The following is a 17,778-nucleotide window of genomic DNA, read 5'->3' as shown; positions in this document are numbered from 1 at the left end:
CCATTCACTCCGGACCAGCTCAGAAAATGCTGCCTGCTTACTTCCACCATGGGAACAACAGTGCAGCCTGAGCTCAATTTCAGATAATTTATTTCTAATACCATACAGAAAACAAATGTTCATAACGCTTGACCATAAGAGCTAGACTAAAAATGTAAATGCAAAAGTTGTTCAGCAGACATTGACCTTTCCAAGTGTAAATGATGATAGTGTGCATCTAACTCATTATTAAATATTTGCCAAGGAATGCTGATATTATGCATATTTTTTTACCTTTTTGATAAAATAAATCACAATTACTTGGTGAATGGGGTCTCTATTATGTGATTGAAGAGTCTATTCTTCGAATACATAATCATCGACAAATACACAGCGAATGCTGTAAATCGTGATGACTACATTCGCAAATTTTTTCCTCGGGGAAAAATTCACGTGGCCGTAAAAAAAAAAAACTTTAAAACACTAATCAAGTTGGGGGCTTTGCCCACCTGATCCCTCCCAACTAAATATACCAAGTCCAAGATTGATCTACATTGAAGAAAATGGCAATTCCCGATAATGGCCAACTGAATTTTTTCCCGAGGAAAAAATTTGCGGACGTGGCTGTTCACGGTTTACAGCATTCACTGTGTATTTGTCCATGATTATGTGTTTGAAGAGTAGATTCCTTGATCACATAATATAGACCCGGTGAATGTACTATGTAGACCCATACAATTTGTAAATGAATGTCAGCTTTAAAATGATACCCTAACCATTACTGTATGATTCTCCTGTATGGAGATATTCACAGAAATATGATTAATATTATATTTCTCATAATTGATAATTAAACAAAGCATAATATCTCATCATCTGTAACAGAGAGAGACTACATATCACTGTACACGTGTGGCTTAATGTTAGCTTCAAAACAATGCAGCATGTGTGTCATCACCATACTCCCTTGCAAAGATATGGGCATAATAATGAGAAATATGGTAAATGTATAATTTTCATAATCCTACAAGACTAAACAAACTGTGATATCTGTACATGTGTACAGCATACAGACACAGTTTTTTTACCATGTTGTAAGGACTAATACAGTCTTCAAAATGAGGAATTACCTAGCACATTGACATGTTCCCTAGCAAAGTTATTTACCAAAATATGAAAAAATGATAATTTTCATAACCTAAGTCCTAAACAAACTGTGATATCTGTATATGTGTACAGCATACAGACACAGTTATTTTACCATGTTGTAAGGACTAATACAGTCTTCAAAATAAGGAATTACTTAGCACATTGACATGTTCCCTAGCAAAGTTATTTACCAAAATATGAAAGAAAGAAACTTGGGGGGAGGGGCTTATGCATGACTCCACATAGACAGAAACCAAATTCTGGCATGTGCATTCTTCAATGTGATAACAACTTTTAATATTGTGAATAACAGGGGCAACTGCTGAGAGTTTTATCTGACAAGTGATAATGACTCAGTGTTATACTGTGACTGTACATATTGTAAATTAATAACATGATAATGGCTTACATTTCATTACTGCAATGTTCTGCATGCTCAGATAAAGATGATAACTGCTGCACATAACCCGTTGAGTAGACATTCATTACATTCCTGGTGCAGGTGTAATGTAAGACTGAGTCATTACCATCAGTTAGGAAAAGACCTGAGTAATTCAATAAAAGTAGCATAACAGTTACATATTACTGAGCCCTTTCTCTCACCTAAACTGTACACACAAATACAAGACGTCAGAAATATTGCCCTGCATACTGAGTTGATCAATGCCAGAACTAGCATAAAAACTGTAATAAAATTTATATAACATTTATATCACTGAACCCTTCCTGTCAGATAAAACTGCCAGTCTCTTTGAACTGTTCTTCCTAAGCATGCATCTCTACCTTGACATCATGATGCTCAGTTTAAGGTAACATTTGACACACATTTTTGCAACCATTGAATACAAACCTGCACTACATCATTATATCTGCTATTATCTCTTGTGAATATGTCTACCATTCTCTTTTCTGTTGTGCAGTCCCCTTTCTTTTTCCACACACATACTACCTCTGACACCCCTCATACTATTCTCCTCACACCATGACTGCCTCTCGCTGCATTCCCACATAGGAAACAGTTCACTATTTAATTTTACTTTATCTACCAATCTAGTCAGCTATTTATATGGTTGTTGGTCTGTCTTTCTAAATATTTATAAATGAACTAGCTACATGGGTAGGTCCAAGGACTCTTTTCAGCACTGAGTTGGGATAGATAGCAAGGTAATTCAATTAAAATGCAATGGGAGTACTTTACATGAAAACAAGAATATTTTTCAAAAATAATGCAAATAACTTTGTGTATAGTAAGTATGTTAAAACTATCAAAACATTTTATAGGAATAACTGACACAAATGATTCAGAGCACTGTGAGTACAAGTTAAGATCAAACTAACCAGACTACATCATAAAAAGACAATGAAACAGACAATATGTCCAATGTTGACCCAGTTATATCAAGTACAGTTCTGGAGCTAGCCACTTTCACCAAAACAGAGACACTCATAGTTCTAAGCAAGATGCAACTTAAGTTTGGACCTGAAGGTAACATAATTAGGTTCCTTGTGTATGTCCAGTGGGAAGGGTATCCCAATTAGTTCTAAAAATTTTGCTGAAACTCATTTTGTCTATCATTAGCAAAAGATTAGTCACTCATGCATTAAAAGAGACATGTCTGAGAACAGAGTGTATAAATGTACAAGCTGATTTCAAGATTTTGATTATCAGATGGCATCAGTCAAGGTGTAATGATATGAATGTGAGGGCAGCAGAAGAGAGGCTGCAGCAGTAAATGAGTAGCACAGTTTATTCTAATGGTTCTCCTGGATTCTCTGGTATAATGGTCAAATAACCTTGCACAACATTTGAGATGTGTAAATACTTTGTCAGCATAAAGCTCCATTAAACTTCTAAGAGAGATCATAACTTAATGCTAACTTTGGTCGTTGATGTGTTCCAAAGAACATGTGTGCTATTTTATTAGTGTTAAATAGAAGTCTGTTTTGATAGACCCAGTCCAATATTTATCTAAAGTTATTTAGGTTGTTGTCCTTTTGATCTAGTGAACCACCTTTCTCTGCTTCCATAAAGCACAGGTCATGTGCATATATTAGACCCACTGACTTCTGTTACACAGCAGCCTATTTCTCCCCCCTTAAACATTAGACATAATGATCCATTTTATTTTCTGTAGCCATCATGCTTCCTTTCCAGCTCACTCCTACTACTGTACATGCTGCTGTTCAATCCCTTTGGATCAAGGCATATTGATCTTTTTACACAACCTAGGGTGGCCACGGTGGTGTAGTGGTTAGTCTTGTTACCTCACAGCAATGTGGTCACTTGCAAATGCACAACAGTCATATTTAAATATATGCTTTTAATTCATATGTCTCTATATCATTTTTTCTATTCATGCTGATTTCTTACTTTCATCACTTCATGTATTTTACTTCTACAAGTAATCACATAAACACTCAAGTCATTACAAATCCTTCATAACTGAAAGCATCTATCCACCAAAAGCCACAGATGTTCACAAACTGGAAGGATATGGCCCTCATGTTTGGTGACAGGGAAATACAGTACTGTAAGGTATGCTGAAATTAAGAAATCAGTCAGCACTAGCATTTATAATGGTGTGCAGCTGCCACAGGAGATGCACAAGGTCTAATTTGTGCATGTGGTCTGTGGCTGTATACTGATTTTGCCTTCCATAGATAGTTTGGCATAAATAACTGGTACCATGTGTGATGATTTGGGAGAGATGGGCGAAGTCTGCCAGCCTAGTCAAATAGAATTTGATATATAATTCTGGCATTTGTAAATAAATGTAAAATACAGGCATGTTTCTTGAGTGTAAAAGAATACTGTGAAATGTGGAACTGCAAAATATGTGACAACATTGCACTCTACTGGCCCAGTGAAGCATGTTGTGACCGTTTCATGTTAGAATTCGGCTCCAGTACATCTGGATGAAGGTTTCATGCCCATTGTTTTAAGGCTAAAGTTTATGACCAGAATTTACATGTGGATGGTGCTTTATTACTCTGGTTTCTGCTAGAGTGTATATGTGAAATGCCTTGTATTGTTGTAAGTTTCTGAGCAGGTGTTAGATTGCTAAATAATGCAGTTTGTGACCTGAGAACTCAGGCCAGGTGTTAAGATGATGCAATATGAATACTGGGAAAACCTTAGTGTAAAAATGATGTACTTTGGGAGGGCCTGAGAGACATGTTTGATAGTAATGTTTAAATACTACTTCTCCAAGAGATGGGGGCATTTTGATCTTCGATATCTAATTCAGCACTCTGCTTAAGCTCACATGTAAGTTTTAGCACTGTCATTTCTTGTAGAAATAGTTAAAGCTAGTAAAGATTAATTAGGTATTTTTCTTTGAAATCAGACTTGTCCTACTGTATTATTTTAAGTTTCTGTGTGATCTCTGAACTCTTAGATATCTCTGGGGTGTAGTAGTTTTGTCTTGTGTTTTAATTATTTATTATTAAATATTTTTAAAACCTTTACCTGTGACTGGTTTATGTAGAGATAAATTATGCTTTAGAGTACATTATATATTTATTGAATTTACTGTCTAAGCCCTTCCAATAAGCCTAGACTGAATAGTCACATTATCATTGGATAATAATATTGCACAGTAATTATTGGACACCATTTTAAGGGCCTTTTAGTAGTTGGTATTATTAGCTGGGTGGTGGCAGGGATTACTACTGTATGGTCTGGGTAAAGGGGCACAGCTGGAGAATCTGTGTCAGCCTTTCCCAGGAGTGTTTGTGAAGTTGTATAAATACTCATCTCAAAGTGTGTGTGTATTGTGTCAACTACTTGGCAGGGACACAAAGCACTGGTTGGACAGAGAGGATACTGGAGGTTCTAGCTTGTCCAGCTAGGCTGAGACATGGACCCTATTGCTGTGCCAGTAGAGAGTCTTATTGGGGACCTGGTGAGCAAAGGAGCAACCAGCCCCAGTCTGACGGTGATCTCTGTGTCTGCTCTTAAGAGAAATTGTACTTTACTGTGTGTATTAGTTATCCTTTCCTCTCTTCTAGGAGATGACCTCTCTGGTGTTAGTGGTGAGGATTGAGGTTCCTTGATTGCTGGGCCAGGGCACAGTCATCACAAGTGGTGGCAGTGGTGGGATCTACTTCACACACTAATTGGCTTGTAGTGGTGTGGGTAGAGTGAATTCCTGTAGCTTATCTACAGTGATCTCTAAAAGTGTTTTGTACTCTAAAACAGCCACACAGTGTATACTCAGAGTTCAGATCACAATTGTTTTATTTCTTTTGTTAGCTTAGTGTTAGTCAGGGTGAGCAGGCAGTGTGTCAACAGAGGAGTATGTAAAGCTGACAAGGAGCCAGCTGGCTGAGATGTGCCAGGCTAGGGGGCTGGTACATGGAAACCTGACTAAGGCAGACCTGATTGCAGCCTTGGTTACAGCTGCATCAGCAAACAGCAGCCTGGAGGACAATCAGACTGACAGTGGAGATACAATATCCTCGGAGAATGGACAGCTCAACCTTTCTGCAGTGGACTTAAAAATCCAGCTGGAGCTGAAGAGACTTGAGTTGGAGGCCAGGCGTATGGAACTAGAAGCAGCTGAGAGAATGAGGAGCCTAGTAGCTGAGGAATAGGAACGGCAGAGAAAGCATGAGAGGGAAATGCTGACTCTTCACCAGAGTCATGCAGGTAATGGGGAAGGGAGTAACTGGACCCCAGAAGCACAAAAGGTCAGTAAATTTCTTCCACAGTTTAAAGAGGGGGATAATTTTGATAGCTTCATTCATATGTTTGAGCAGGTATGTAAACGGTATGATGTTGACCAAGGGCTCTGGGTACGGTCAATGACCCCCTTACTCCATGGTAAAGCTGTAACTTCTTTAGCAAAAATGCATGACACTGACTGTTTTGATTATACTGCTGTAAAAAGACACTTGTTGGAATGTTTTAAGCTAACACCTGAAATGTATAGGAAAAGGTTTTGTGAGCATAGATGCAAGGCAGATGGAAATGTATGTGAATATGTTGCTGAACTGAGCACTTATTTTCATAGCTGGGTGAGCGGATGTCAGGTCACCACTTTTGGAGGGCTGGCAGACCTTTTGGTAAGGGAACAATCCCTTAGCACTTTGCCTGAAGACACGAGGATCTGATTAGCTGATGGACAGTGTGCTACTTCAGAGGAGTTGGGGAAGAAGGGAGACCTATACCTAGCAAGCAGAGCAGCCCTGCACAGGAAAGGAACCCCATGTACTGCTCATGGGTCTAAAGGAAGCCATGGTAGGCAGCACAGACTGCCCCAACAGAATCTGCCAGTAGCAGGGGAAGCCACTAGTCCAGGTACACGTCCAAGACCTAGGGTGAAATGTTTTGAATGCAACCAGTGGGGCCATGTGGCATACATGTGTCCATGGAGGCAAGGTGGGGAACCAAAGGTGAGGGAGCCAGTAAGTGGGAAAGACAAAATGTCAACAGTGTGTTGTCATGAGACAAGAGGGGTATGGAACTACCATCCTGCAGATGTCCTGAGAAGGAAGGATTTGGATGAGGCAGTACTATGTACTTATGCAGTTAAATGCAGTGAGGCTAGGAGACAAGCATGTGAGTCTGGTAGCCTGGGGGAGTCCCAGACAGACTGCATACTTGCAGCCAGGACTGCTGAGGTGGTTACTTCAGGGAGTGAGCTACGCTGTAGCAGTGAGACTGAATGTGAGCCACAGCTGCTTGTGGGTACTGATGTTCCCTTGGACAGGGTAACTGCAAAGGTAGAGCTGAGTAGTAGTGCCCAGGCTGACAGTGAGGCACCGCTATCAGAGGATGCCAGACTTCCTGTCGAAGGGGAGCTGGGAAGGTTTACAAGGAGAGAGCTGAGACAGGCTCAGCTCTCAGACCCTACATTGCAAGGCCTGAGGTAGGTCGCTAGGGAGGCGCCTGATTCTCAAGGGAAGGGGAAATCTGTATACTGGAACAAAGGATTACTGTGCATAGAGTGGACCCCTGCGGGATGGCTAGAAGGTGAGAGAGTACAGCAGTTGGTAGTGCCTAGAGCTTACCTTCTGGCGCTTCAAGCCATAGCCCATGATATTCCCTTTGCAGGTCATATGGGCATAAAACGTACAAAGAGGCATATTATGCAAAACTTCTATTGGCCTGGAATTTCCAGAGATGTAACAGGGTACTGCAGGACCTGTGAGCAGTGCCAAAAGGTAGGCAAGGCAGGAGACAAACTGAGAGCTCCTTTGATGCCTTTGCCTGTGATTGAGGAGCCATTTCAGAGGGTAGCTATGGATATTGTGGGTCCTCTGAGTACCCCAAGTTCCACAGGGGAAAAAGTATATCCTAGTGATTGTAGATTATGCTACACAATACCCTGAGGCAGTGGCTTTGTCCTCTATTAAGGCCGAGAAGGTGGCAAATGTTTTGCTAGAGAGTTTCAGCAGGGTAGGTTTCCCAAAGGAAATACTGTCTGACAGAGGTGCCAATTTTATGTCAGACCTGCTGGCTTGTCTGTGGAAGTCCTGTGGGGTGAAGCACATGAAGACCACCCCCTATCATCCCCAGACTAATGGTCTTGTTGAGTGGTTAAACTCTACAATCAAGTCTATGCTATGGGCATTTGCAGATCAGTTTAAGAGGGAGTGGGATAAATATTTGCCCCTCTGTTGTTTGTTTACAGAGAGGTTCCTCAGGAATCCACAGGTTTTTTCACCCCTTGAGTTGCTGTATGGGCATAGGGTAAGAGGACCTCTAGATTTAATTTGAGATGAGTGGGAAGGTGAGTCTCACAAGGAGTCTGTTGTGGCATATGTCCTGAACCTCAGGACAAGGCTCAGGGAACTCATGGGCCTGGCCCAGGAGAACCTGGCAGAAGCCCAACAACAGCAAAAGGTGTGGTATGACAGAAATGCTCGAGCTAGAAAGTATGCTGTAGGGCAGCAGGTGATGGTTCTTATTCCTGTCAGACACAACAAGTTGCAATCAGCTTGGGAGGGACCCTACAAGGTGGTAAGAAAGGTAAGTGATGTTAGCTACATGGTGGAAGTGCTAGGCAGATGGCAGGGCACAAATTGTACCATGTTAACATGATGAAACCTTACCATGATAGGGAGGCCCTTGTGCTGAGCATTTGCAGTGGATTGCAGGAGAAGTCTGAGAGAGAGCTTATGACTGATCTCCTCAGTGAGGCTCGGGCTGACACCTCGGTGGAAGGGGTAGCAATGTCCCAGCAGCTATCTCCTATCTAGGTTTGAGAAAACTGAGCAGTGTTTCAGGCGTTTGGGGGCATGTTCACCGGGAAACCAGGGAGCACCCACCTAGTGCAGCACCAGGTGGATACAGGAACCCAAAAGTCTATCAGGCAGGCCCCTTATAGGGTGCCTAAGAGAGTCAAACAGACTCTGAGGGAAGAGGTACAGGAGATGTTGGAACTAGGGGTGATTCAGGAGTCCAACAGTTCCTGGGCCTCCCCAGTGGTACTGGTGCCAAAGAAGGATGGCAGCACCAGGTTCTGTGTGGATTACAGGAAATTAAATAGTCACACAGAGTCAGATGCTTACCCCATGCCTAGGACAGATGAGTCCCTAGAGCAGCTGGGTGGGGCTAAGTATCTTACAACCATTGATCTTACCAAGAGGTACTAGCAGGTGCCCTTGACTCCCAGTGCTAGAGAGAAGTCAGCCTTTGTGACTCCTTTTGGCTTGTATGAGTTCACAAAGATGCCCTTTGGGATGAAGCATGCCCCAATTACTTTCCAGCGGCTGGTGGATCATATCTTAGCAGGAGCAGGTGGGTTTGCCCTTGCTTACATGGATGATATTGCTATCTACAGCCATTCCTGGAAAGAGCACCTTCAGCATGTCAAGGAGGGGCTGGGCAGACTACAGAGGGCAGAGCTGACCATTAAACCAAGCAAATGTCAGGTGGGCATGGCAGAGATCTCCTACCTAGGACATAGAGTGGGGAGTCATAAGATAAGGCCAGAACCTGCCAAAGTGGAAGCCATTCAGGCATGGCCTGCACCTGTTATCAAAAAGCAGGTGAGGGCATTTCTAGGGACAGCAGAGTACTACAGAAAGTTCATCCCCAGTTATAGTACCATAGCTGCTCCCCTCACAGACCTGACAAGGAAGAACAAGTCATATAAGGTAGTGTGGACCCCAGCATGTGAGCAGGCATTTCGGAAGCTTTGGGAGACCCCCCCCCTGTGTTAGCCAGTCCAGACTATAGCAAATAATTTGTTGTGCAAGTGGATGCTTCAAACTATGGGGTGGGGGCCATACTTAGCCAGATTTCTTCAGAGGGAGAAGAGCACCCAGTGGTTTATCTCAGTCGTAGGCTCCAACCCAGGGAGGAATGCTATGCAGTGGTAGAAATGGAATGTCTAGCCATAGTGTGGGTACTACAAAAACTTTAGCCTTATCTGTATGGAAGAAAATTCACTGTGATGACAGATCACAATCCTCTAACATGGCTAAACAGATCCAGTCAGCAAAATGCCAAGTTGCTAAGATGGAGTCTGGGGTTGCAAGCATATGATATGTCAGTGCAGCACCACAGTGGAAGTAGCAATGCCAATGCAGACGGGATCTCAAGATAGTGAATGGGGTGAGGTACACCCAGATAGACCTGACACTTTCAAGCAATGTTTCTCAAGAGGCACTTGAAAAACTTGCTTGAGTTCCCCGGAGGGGAAGAGATGTGACGATTGGGGAGAGATGGACAAAGGCTGCCAGCCTAGTCAAATAGAATTTGATATATAATTCTGGCATTTGTAAATAAATGTAAAATACAGGCATGTTTCTTGAGTGTAAAAGAATACTGTGAAATGTGGAACTGCAAAATATGTGACAACATTGCACTCTACTGGCCCAGTGAAGCATTGTTGTGACACTTTCATGTTAGAATTTAGCTCCAGTGCGTCTGGATGAAGGTTTCATGCCCATTGTTTTAAGGCTAATGTTTATGACCAGAATTTACATGTGGATGGTGCTTTATTGCTCTGAGTGTATATGTGAAATGCCTTGTATTGTTGTAAGTTTCTGAGCAGGTGTTAGATTGCTAAATAATGCAATTTGTGGCCTGAGAACTCAGACCAGGTGTTAAGATGATGCAATATGAATACTGGGAAAACCTAAGTGTAAAAATGATGTAATTTGGGAGGGCCTGAGACACATGTTTGTTAGTAATGTTTAAATACTATTTTTCATAAGAGACGGGCGGCATTTTGATCTTGGATATCTAACTCAGCACTCTGCCTAAGCTCACATGTAAGTTTTAGCACTGTGATTTCTTGTAGGAATAGTTAAAGCTTGTAAAGATTAATTAGGTATTTTTCTTTGAAATCAGACCTGTCCTACTGTATTATTTTAAGTTTCTGTGTGATCTCTGAACTCTTAGATATCTCTGAGGTGTAGTAGTTTTGTCTTGTGTTTTAATTATTTATTATTAAATATTTTTAAATCCTTTACCTGTGGCTGGTTTATGTAGAGATAAATTTGCTTTAGAGTACATTATATATTTATAGAGTTTACTGTCTAAGCCCTTCCAACAAGCCTAGACTGAATAGTCACATTACCATTGGATAATAATATTGCACAGTAATAATTGGACACCCTTTTAAGGGCCTTTTAGTAGCTGATATTATTAGCTGGGTGGTGGCAAGGATTAATACTGTATGGTCTGGGTAAAGGGGCACAACTAAAGAATCTATGTCAGCCTTTCCCAGGAGTGTCTGTGAAGTTGTACAAATACTTATCTCAAAGTGTGTGTGCGTGTTGTGTCAGCTAATTGGCAGGGACACAAAGCACTGGTTGGACAGAGAGGGTACAGGAGGTTCTAGCTTGTCCAGCTAGGCTGAGACCTGGACCCTATAGCTGTGCCAGTAGGGAGTCTTACTGGGGACCTGGTGAGCAAAGGAGCAACCAACCCCAGGCTGACTGTGATCTCTGTGTGTGAACTTAAGGCAAATTGTACTTTACTGTGTGTATTAGTTATCCTTTCCTCTCTTCTAAGAGACGACCTCCCTGGTATTAGAGGTGAGGATTGAGGTTCCTTGATTGCTGGGCCAGGGCATGGTCATCACACCATGCAAATAAAAAGGTGTGTTTGCAATTTTGTTAAAGCAACAAAGATCATCCATAGACTGTGAAGTTACTACACAGACTTAAAATAGGGTTTTAAATGAGGATTTTTTGTAAGAATTGATGCCTGAAGCAGTTTCAGAGGCAAAAAACAACATTTCCTTTGATTTAGTCACGAGCAACCATGGTTTACTAATTAGCTCTTATACAAACTGAAACAGCAACACCTTTCACCCAGTTAGCATTTTACAGTGATTTTTTTAATCTTTCTCCCTCTCTTTTTAACTTCGTTATTTCATGATGTTTTATACTGCTGTGCATGAGCCTCCATGCTGTGTGTGTTTGCAGTTTTGTCTGGTGGGAATAACATTCAATGATTCTCTGGTGGTTAGTAAGCATTGTGGGATCAAATAGATTTGGCTTTCTGTCAAATTATTGATCCTCATTTTTCTGTTCTTTGGCCGATCAGATTTACATGTTTGCATGCTATTTTTAGTAAGCTTTATATGAGAAAATTTAGAAGAGAATATGAAAGCTATGTGTTTTAGCTTATAGGTGCTTGTAAACCCTTAGTATGAGTTTACCTACTGTGTCAATTTGAGAAAATCACTTAACCAGCCAATGCTCCCTGGACACCCCACAAATGAGACAGCTATGGGTCTTGGGGTATATTAGGGTAGAAAAAAATAAAATAAATCTTTTACGTCTCTGAACTTCATTATTTATTGATCAAAGCATTAAATTTCAGTTTCATCACCCCACCTCCTCCGCACAACAAAGACCTGCCTGGGCATGTCTGTTTCTCAGCAAAGGTGAATGACGCTTCTTACCATATTCATAATGTCCGATAAAAGTTACACCAGAAAGGAGATATTTTTACTTTTATCAGCACTACCCCAATTAAAAACAAAGAGCAAAAAGCACAGGGATGCACATAAACAATTGTCAAACTATGACTTACGGTATTATCACTTTTCCTCACACACACAAATAAGCACAAACTGCAGCCAACTTCTTTTAATAGCAAACAATAAACCCGTAAGAAAGCCATAAGTTATCACCATCACAAATGGTTTTAACTTCACTTCTTTGGCATGGGTAGAAGAATACTGCTATTATTGTACTTACCGTTACATCAGCCATTACACTCTACACTGAAAATATAATTTCCACAAATCTCACCGTATTAAGACAAATATTAAATTACCTTGTGAGGACTGGTGATTTGTCTTCGGCTACACAAATAAACACTTCTGCACAAAGCCAAAAGCGTCAAAATTTGTAACGGTTAAAATAAATAAGTAGCATACACCTACACTGGGCTCAAATAAAACATAAAAACAATTAATAAATCGTGTTACTATAATAATTTATTAACCCCACCCCCTAAAGCGAAGACCTCAAACCCCATTATCCTTCAGTCAGCTTGCTGCCTTTGGCCAAAAAAGGCTATTAAAAAAGGCTAACAGCAGCATTAAACCAGGTCTCTACTAGTTATCAGCTGCTTTCACCTTACCATACTACTACAGGTGCAAGTGGTAGCTTGAAATGGAATAATCCATTTGGTTGCCACCACTTGCAGTAAGTGAAGAATTGCTTTATTGCGGTTACTTGTATTTACAGCCGATTTTCTCCAAAAAGTAAAATATAAACATCATGTAACTCCACACTGAAAAGTAAGTTGAGAAAGTACCTGAAAAAGTTCAGGTACTTTTTTAACTTATTTTTTAACAGTGGAGCTACAATATGGCTGTAAAGTTAGATACGCTTGTGGAAGGGACTCAGGTGTAACTGCATACAATTACTACCATCTCACAGCTCGCTCGGATGTAAGCACAGAGGCGCTGTGAGACAGTATTCGGGGTTAATGAGTTAAAAGCAACATTATTGTAACAATTATAAAACTGCCACTAACCAATTAGAAAAAATCACTACAGTTTTAATTCTGCTAACTTACATAGTACAGTTGTGTAAGTAGACCTTATGATAACAGTAGATGTTCAAATGATCACTGCTGCAGTAGCCTTAGCTATATGAGTTATATCCTACCAAGGATATAACAGCCGACCAGCTTCCAAAGCGTCAGGTCATCATCCACATGCCCAAGCTGTCAAGTAGTTCAAGCTGAGCTGACTAAAAGACAAGTTTGAGTGCAAAGACCTTCAGAGTTTTCCTGCCAGCTGAGACAAGGAGACTGAGCCCTGAAAGCACAATGCTATGAACAATAAAACATACATTTACATACCTTGACATAAAAAACACACCCAAGCATATACTGCATCAGTGATCATTTGAATATCTACTGTTATGGTAAGTTCAACATACACAGCTGTACCACATTCTTCATATTGATCACTGATGCAGAAGCCTTAGCTATGTGGGTAGATTACAATAGCTAACTACATTTGGGAGGTGGAAGGGGAAGGGTCCAGGAGCCCCTAGAGAATGGTACTAGCAAAGCTTGATCTGGACCTAGAGAAGAAATCAAGCATATAGTGTGTTGTAAAATATATAGAGAGGACCAAATAGCAGCTTCTAGAATACTTCTAGAATCCAGCCATTTTCAAAATGCCACAGATGAAGCTAATGTCCAGGTAGAGTGGGCCTTAACCCTGCCTGAAATAGACTGGTTATACTGAGTATAACAAATGGTAATAGCTTCAAACAACCATTTGGAAATAGTCTGTTTTGGCACAGGTTGTACAATTTCCCTCTTACCTTTACAAGAAATAAAAATTGATCTGAAGATCTAAAAATTTTAGTTCTGACAAGATAGTACCTGAGTTGTCTGTGGACATCCAAGGGATGCAGTATACTTTCTCCCTCATTTTTAGGTTCAGCAAAGAAAATGGAGAGATGGATGGCGTAAAGTAAACTCAGATTCCACTTTAGGCATAAAAGAAGGATTTGTTCTCAAAGAAAACCAGTCCCTATGGAAAATGAGATATGGTTGACTCACCATAGAGCTTCCAACTCAGATAGTCTTCTTGCAGAGGTCAGAGCAAGCAGTAAAGCTGTTTTCCATGGTAAGAACCTCAAGTCTGAATTTCTTCACCACAATAAGGAATAAGCTTTGCACTCCTTGCCAACCTAAGCCTTTCACCATAACACACTCTAGCAAATGTTTCTGCTGACATAACATTACACTTGGAACCTGTGTCAACTTTGAGCTCTATGGGTTTTCCATTTATCATAACAGTACAAAATACTTCATTCTTTGCCCTTAAATCTACTGCATTAACTCTTTCATGAAGCACTGAAACACCATCAACATAAAGAGTAGGGTTGCAGCTCTCTAGTTGATCAACTCATTTCTTAAAATGTTCCCTCTTAATAAAAAAGAATGTGGGCCTTTGGATTTACAAAACCTTTTGAAATTATTCCACTTACTGCATTTGTGGCATTGCTGACCAAAAGCTAAACATTTCTCCCTTTTAGATTCATGACTTCCACCACAATTATGACAGTTGTCTATGAAACTGGGTTGGGGCCCATGTTTTGAGTTTGCTAACTCTGACACTGAGACTGTGAGAACTCTGGAATTTGTTGGAAAGCTCTGGGGTTTACCAGTGATTGCTGCAGGGGTTACAGTTGCTACCATGTGCTTGGGCCCATTTTTTTTAACCACGTGCTGCATACTATCAACATGAGTTTTGTCACTGTGCCTTCTAGAGCTCTTGTAAGCATATTTATTTGCTTTTCTGTGAGCTCATATATCTGACAAATTTCAGTGGCCTTATTCAAAGCTAAATCACTGTCATGAAGCAAAATCTTTCTCACAGCATCATCTTTAATACCACACATCTGTCTTTTATCAACTCATCTCTTAAATCACCAAATCCGCACATTTTAGCCTTATTTCTCAAGTCAGTTACAGTATATATGGTGCAAAGGTTTCACCAGGCTTTTGATCCCTTGTATAAAATAAGTGCCTTTCCACTGTAGCATTCATTTGGAGTTTACACATTTCTGTAAATTTACATTTTAAGCACTCAGGATCCTCCCTTGACTCAGCCTATACAACAATATGCTGTTTTTCCCCCTCTCCTGTATAGATAGCAGGTGCATACACAAATGAACGTTCTCTTTCTATGGCTTCTGACCCAGCTAAAGTAAGCAGAATAAATGCCTTTGTACGGTCATCTTTATCAGAAAATGCAGCCTGTATCAAAATATCATACTCTTGCTCAGGCACTCTCCAGTTCTCAGCAATATTACTGCCAAACACAAGTGGACTGGGTTTTCGAAATCCATCCGCCATGCCACAAAGTATGTGTTTGTGCATACACTGAAAATATGGCCCTTGTAATTATGTACGTACAAATGGTTCTGTGAGGTTGTAATAGCATTCAAATGCACAATAAACTTTTCAAAATACTGTACTTTGCAAAATATACCCTGTAATAGCTGTATTTTGTGAAATAATTTTACTGTAATAAAGCATATACACTTCTGATAACTCGGATATCTTTGATTAATATGAAAAATACGTGCCTAGCAAACATGCAGTTGTTTCCTCTTATTTTATTAATTTTATGCAATTCTGACTATTTCAAACATTTTTCATAGTAATTCGAACATTTTAGCAATATCAGACATAGTTTATGCAAATATTGTTTAGAATGTTCTATATGCCTCATTTCATATTTTGTGAATAAAAATAGTGCTGAGCAAGTTTTAACATCTGAAATTCATTTCTGAGCCATTTTGCAAAGTATGCATTTTGTAGGGATGATTCACTCCTTTATATTCCTCCAGTTTCAACTGAGTGCCTCTCGATCTTGAACTGAAGAATTGGCTTCAAGTCCTTTAGACATGCCGCTTCTGACACCATGTCGCTCATCCTTCTCTAACATACATAACAAGCAGGTGGGGTAATTCGTTTAGATGCTTTAATACATAGAAACACATCAGGATGGATAGCAGCATCATAAAATATAAACAAACTGGTTAAAAGACAGACCTTACATACATAAATGCTTACATCTCAACAGCTTACTACAAAATGTCAGTCACACTTGCATGTTCTCAGTATCTATACACTTGTCCAAGCCCTTGGATAGCTTCTTAAAGATGCATGCACACTATTGACCTTTCAAGAACATTTTGACATGAGACTGCATTGAAAGAGGAAGACCCATGTGCAAACATGCTGAAATGGCCAATAAATAAACCTTGACAGAGGAATAAGAAAGGCCATAGGATGGTAACTCACACACATATTGTAAAACCAGAGAACAACTAGCCCTGAATGGGTGCTGATTATTTTGTTGACACCAACTAGAAAATCTTTTCCATTTGCTAATATATGATTTTCTAGTAGCAGACTTTCTTGTCTCTATTAGTACCTGCTACACATCCTCAGTAAACAGGTGCCTAAAAGGAATTAAGACCCTATCATCCAGGCAGTCAATTAAATATGATTCATGTTGGCAGAAGTATAACTGGTTGAACCAGATCCCTGGGCTGGTACTATGAACCAAAGGCCCACCACTCAGCTCTTCAAGTGAAGAACAAAAAAAAAAAAAACACTTCACCTTAAAATCTATGCCCACACACACATGCACGCATGCGCACTTACACACACACACACACAGACAGCTCAACTGCTGAAGAGCAAAAAAAAAAAAAAACATATGTTCCTTCTACTAGCACACCAACCAGGTGGCCACATGCAAAACAAGCCCCCCTCCTGCCTCAGTCATTCAGGTCCCATTTCTGTGCCCTACCTCTAACCCTCCTTCAACAAATTTTATTTGAAAAAAACTGTTTTCTTTTAAACTTTAGCAAACAAATGTTAAGGTTTATACCCTGCCTGCACATCTTTAATTTGAATTTTTTTTCTTTTTAAACTGTAGCAAACTCCTTGATACAAATGTAGTGAACACCTGCTACAGTTTTTACTCTGCCTGCACAGGACGCTACAGCACTCAGGTTTTAGGTTTAAAAAAAATACTTTTAAACTGTAGCAAACTGCTTGCTACAATGTGCCAAGCAGTTGCTACAGTAAGATCACACACACACACACACACACACACACACACACACACACACACACACACACAGCTCTACAGTGCTCAGGTTTTATTGCGTGGGCCAATTGCTCCACTTGCCCCACCCTAGTTAGACTACTGGATGTCAAGGAGTACTCTTTTTGTGGGTTTACTATAAAAATATGTAACAGCACTTATGCAAAACTGGAATGGCTGAATGCATGTTTTCCAGTTTCCATAATGCCAATCCAGAAATGTTTGAATCCTCATTAGTGAATGGTTGTGTGCATTCACTAATATGTGATTGACGTTTTGGTAACAGATCACACTACAGTGGGGATCCAGAAATGTACCCTTTTCTTTACTGTAGTTCAATCTCAGAGTTGGAATATATAACATGCAGGGGGGCTTGACCCCTGCAAAAACGTTACTGGCAACATGGAATTTTGACACTGGAACTTCCAGTGTTCAAATGTTGATTCCATGGTTACCATTTCCAACATTTTGGTAATTATGTATTACCAAATTTGGGTAACAAATTCGATCAAAAAGTGGAACATTGTTTTGATTTTCCACATTTTGATAGTAAAGCGTTTCTGTATAAGGATCCAGTCTG

The sequence above is a fragment of the Protopterus annectens genome, chromosome 2.part0 (assembly GCF_019279795.1).
Source record: "Protopterus annectens isolate FY-2018-M chromosome 2.part0, PAN1.0, whole genome shotgun sequence".
NCBI classification, from domain to species: domain Eukaryota; kingdom Metazoa; phylum Chordata; order Ceratodontiformes; family Protopteridae; genus Protopterus; species Protopterus annectens.
The sequence above is the reverse complement of the archived record's forward strand: the minus strand, read 5'-3'. Positions refer to the sequence as shown.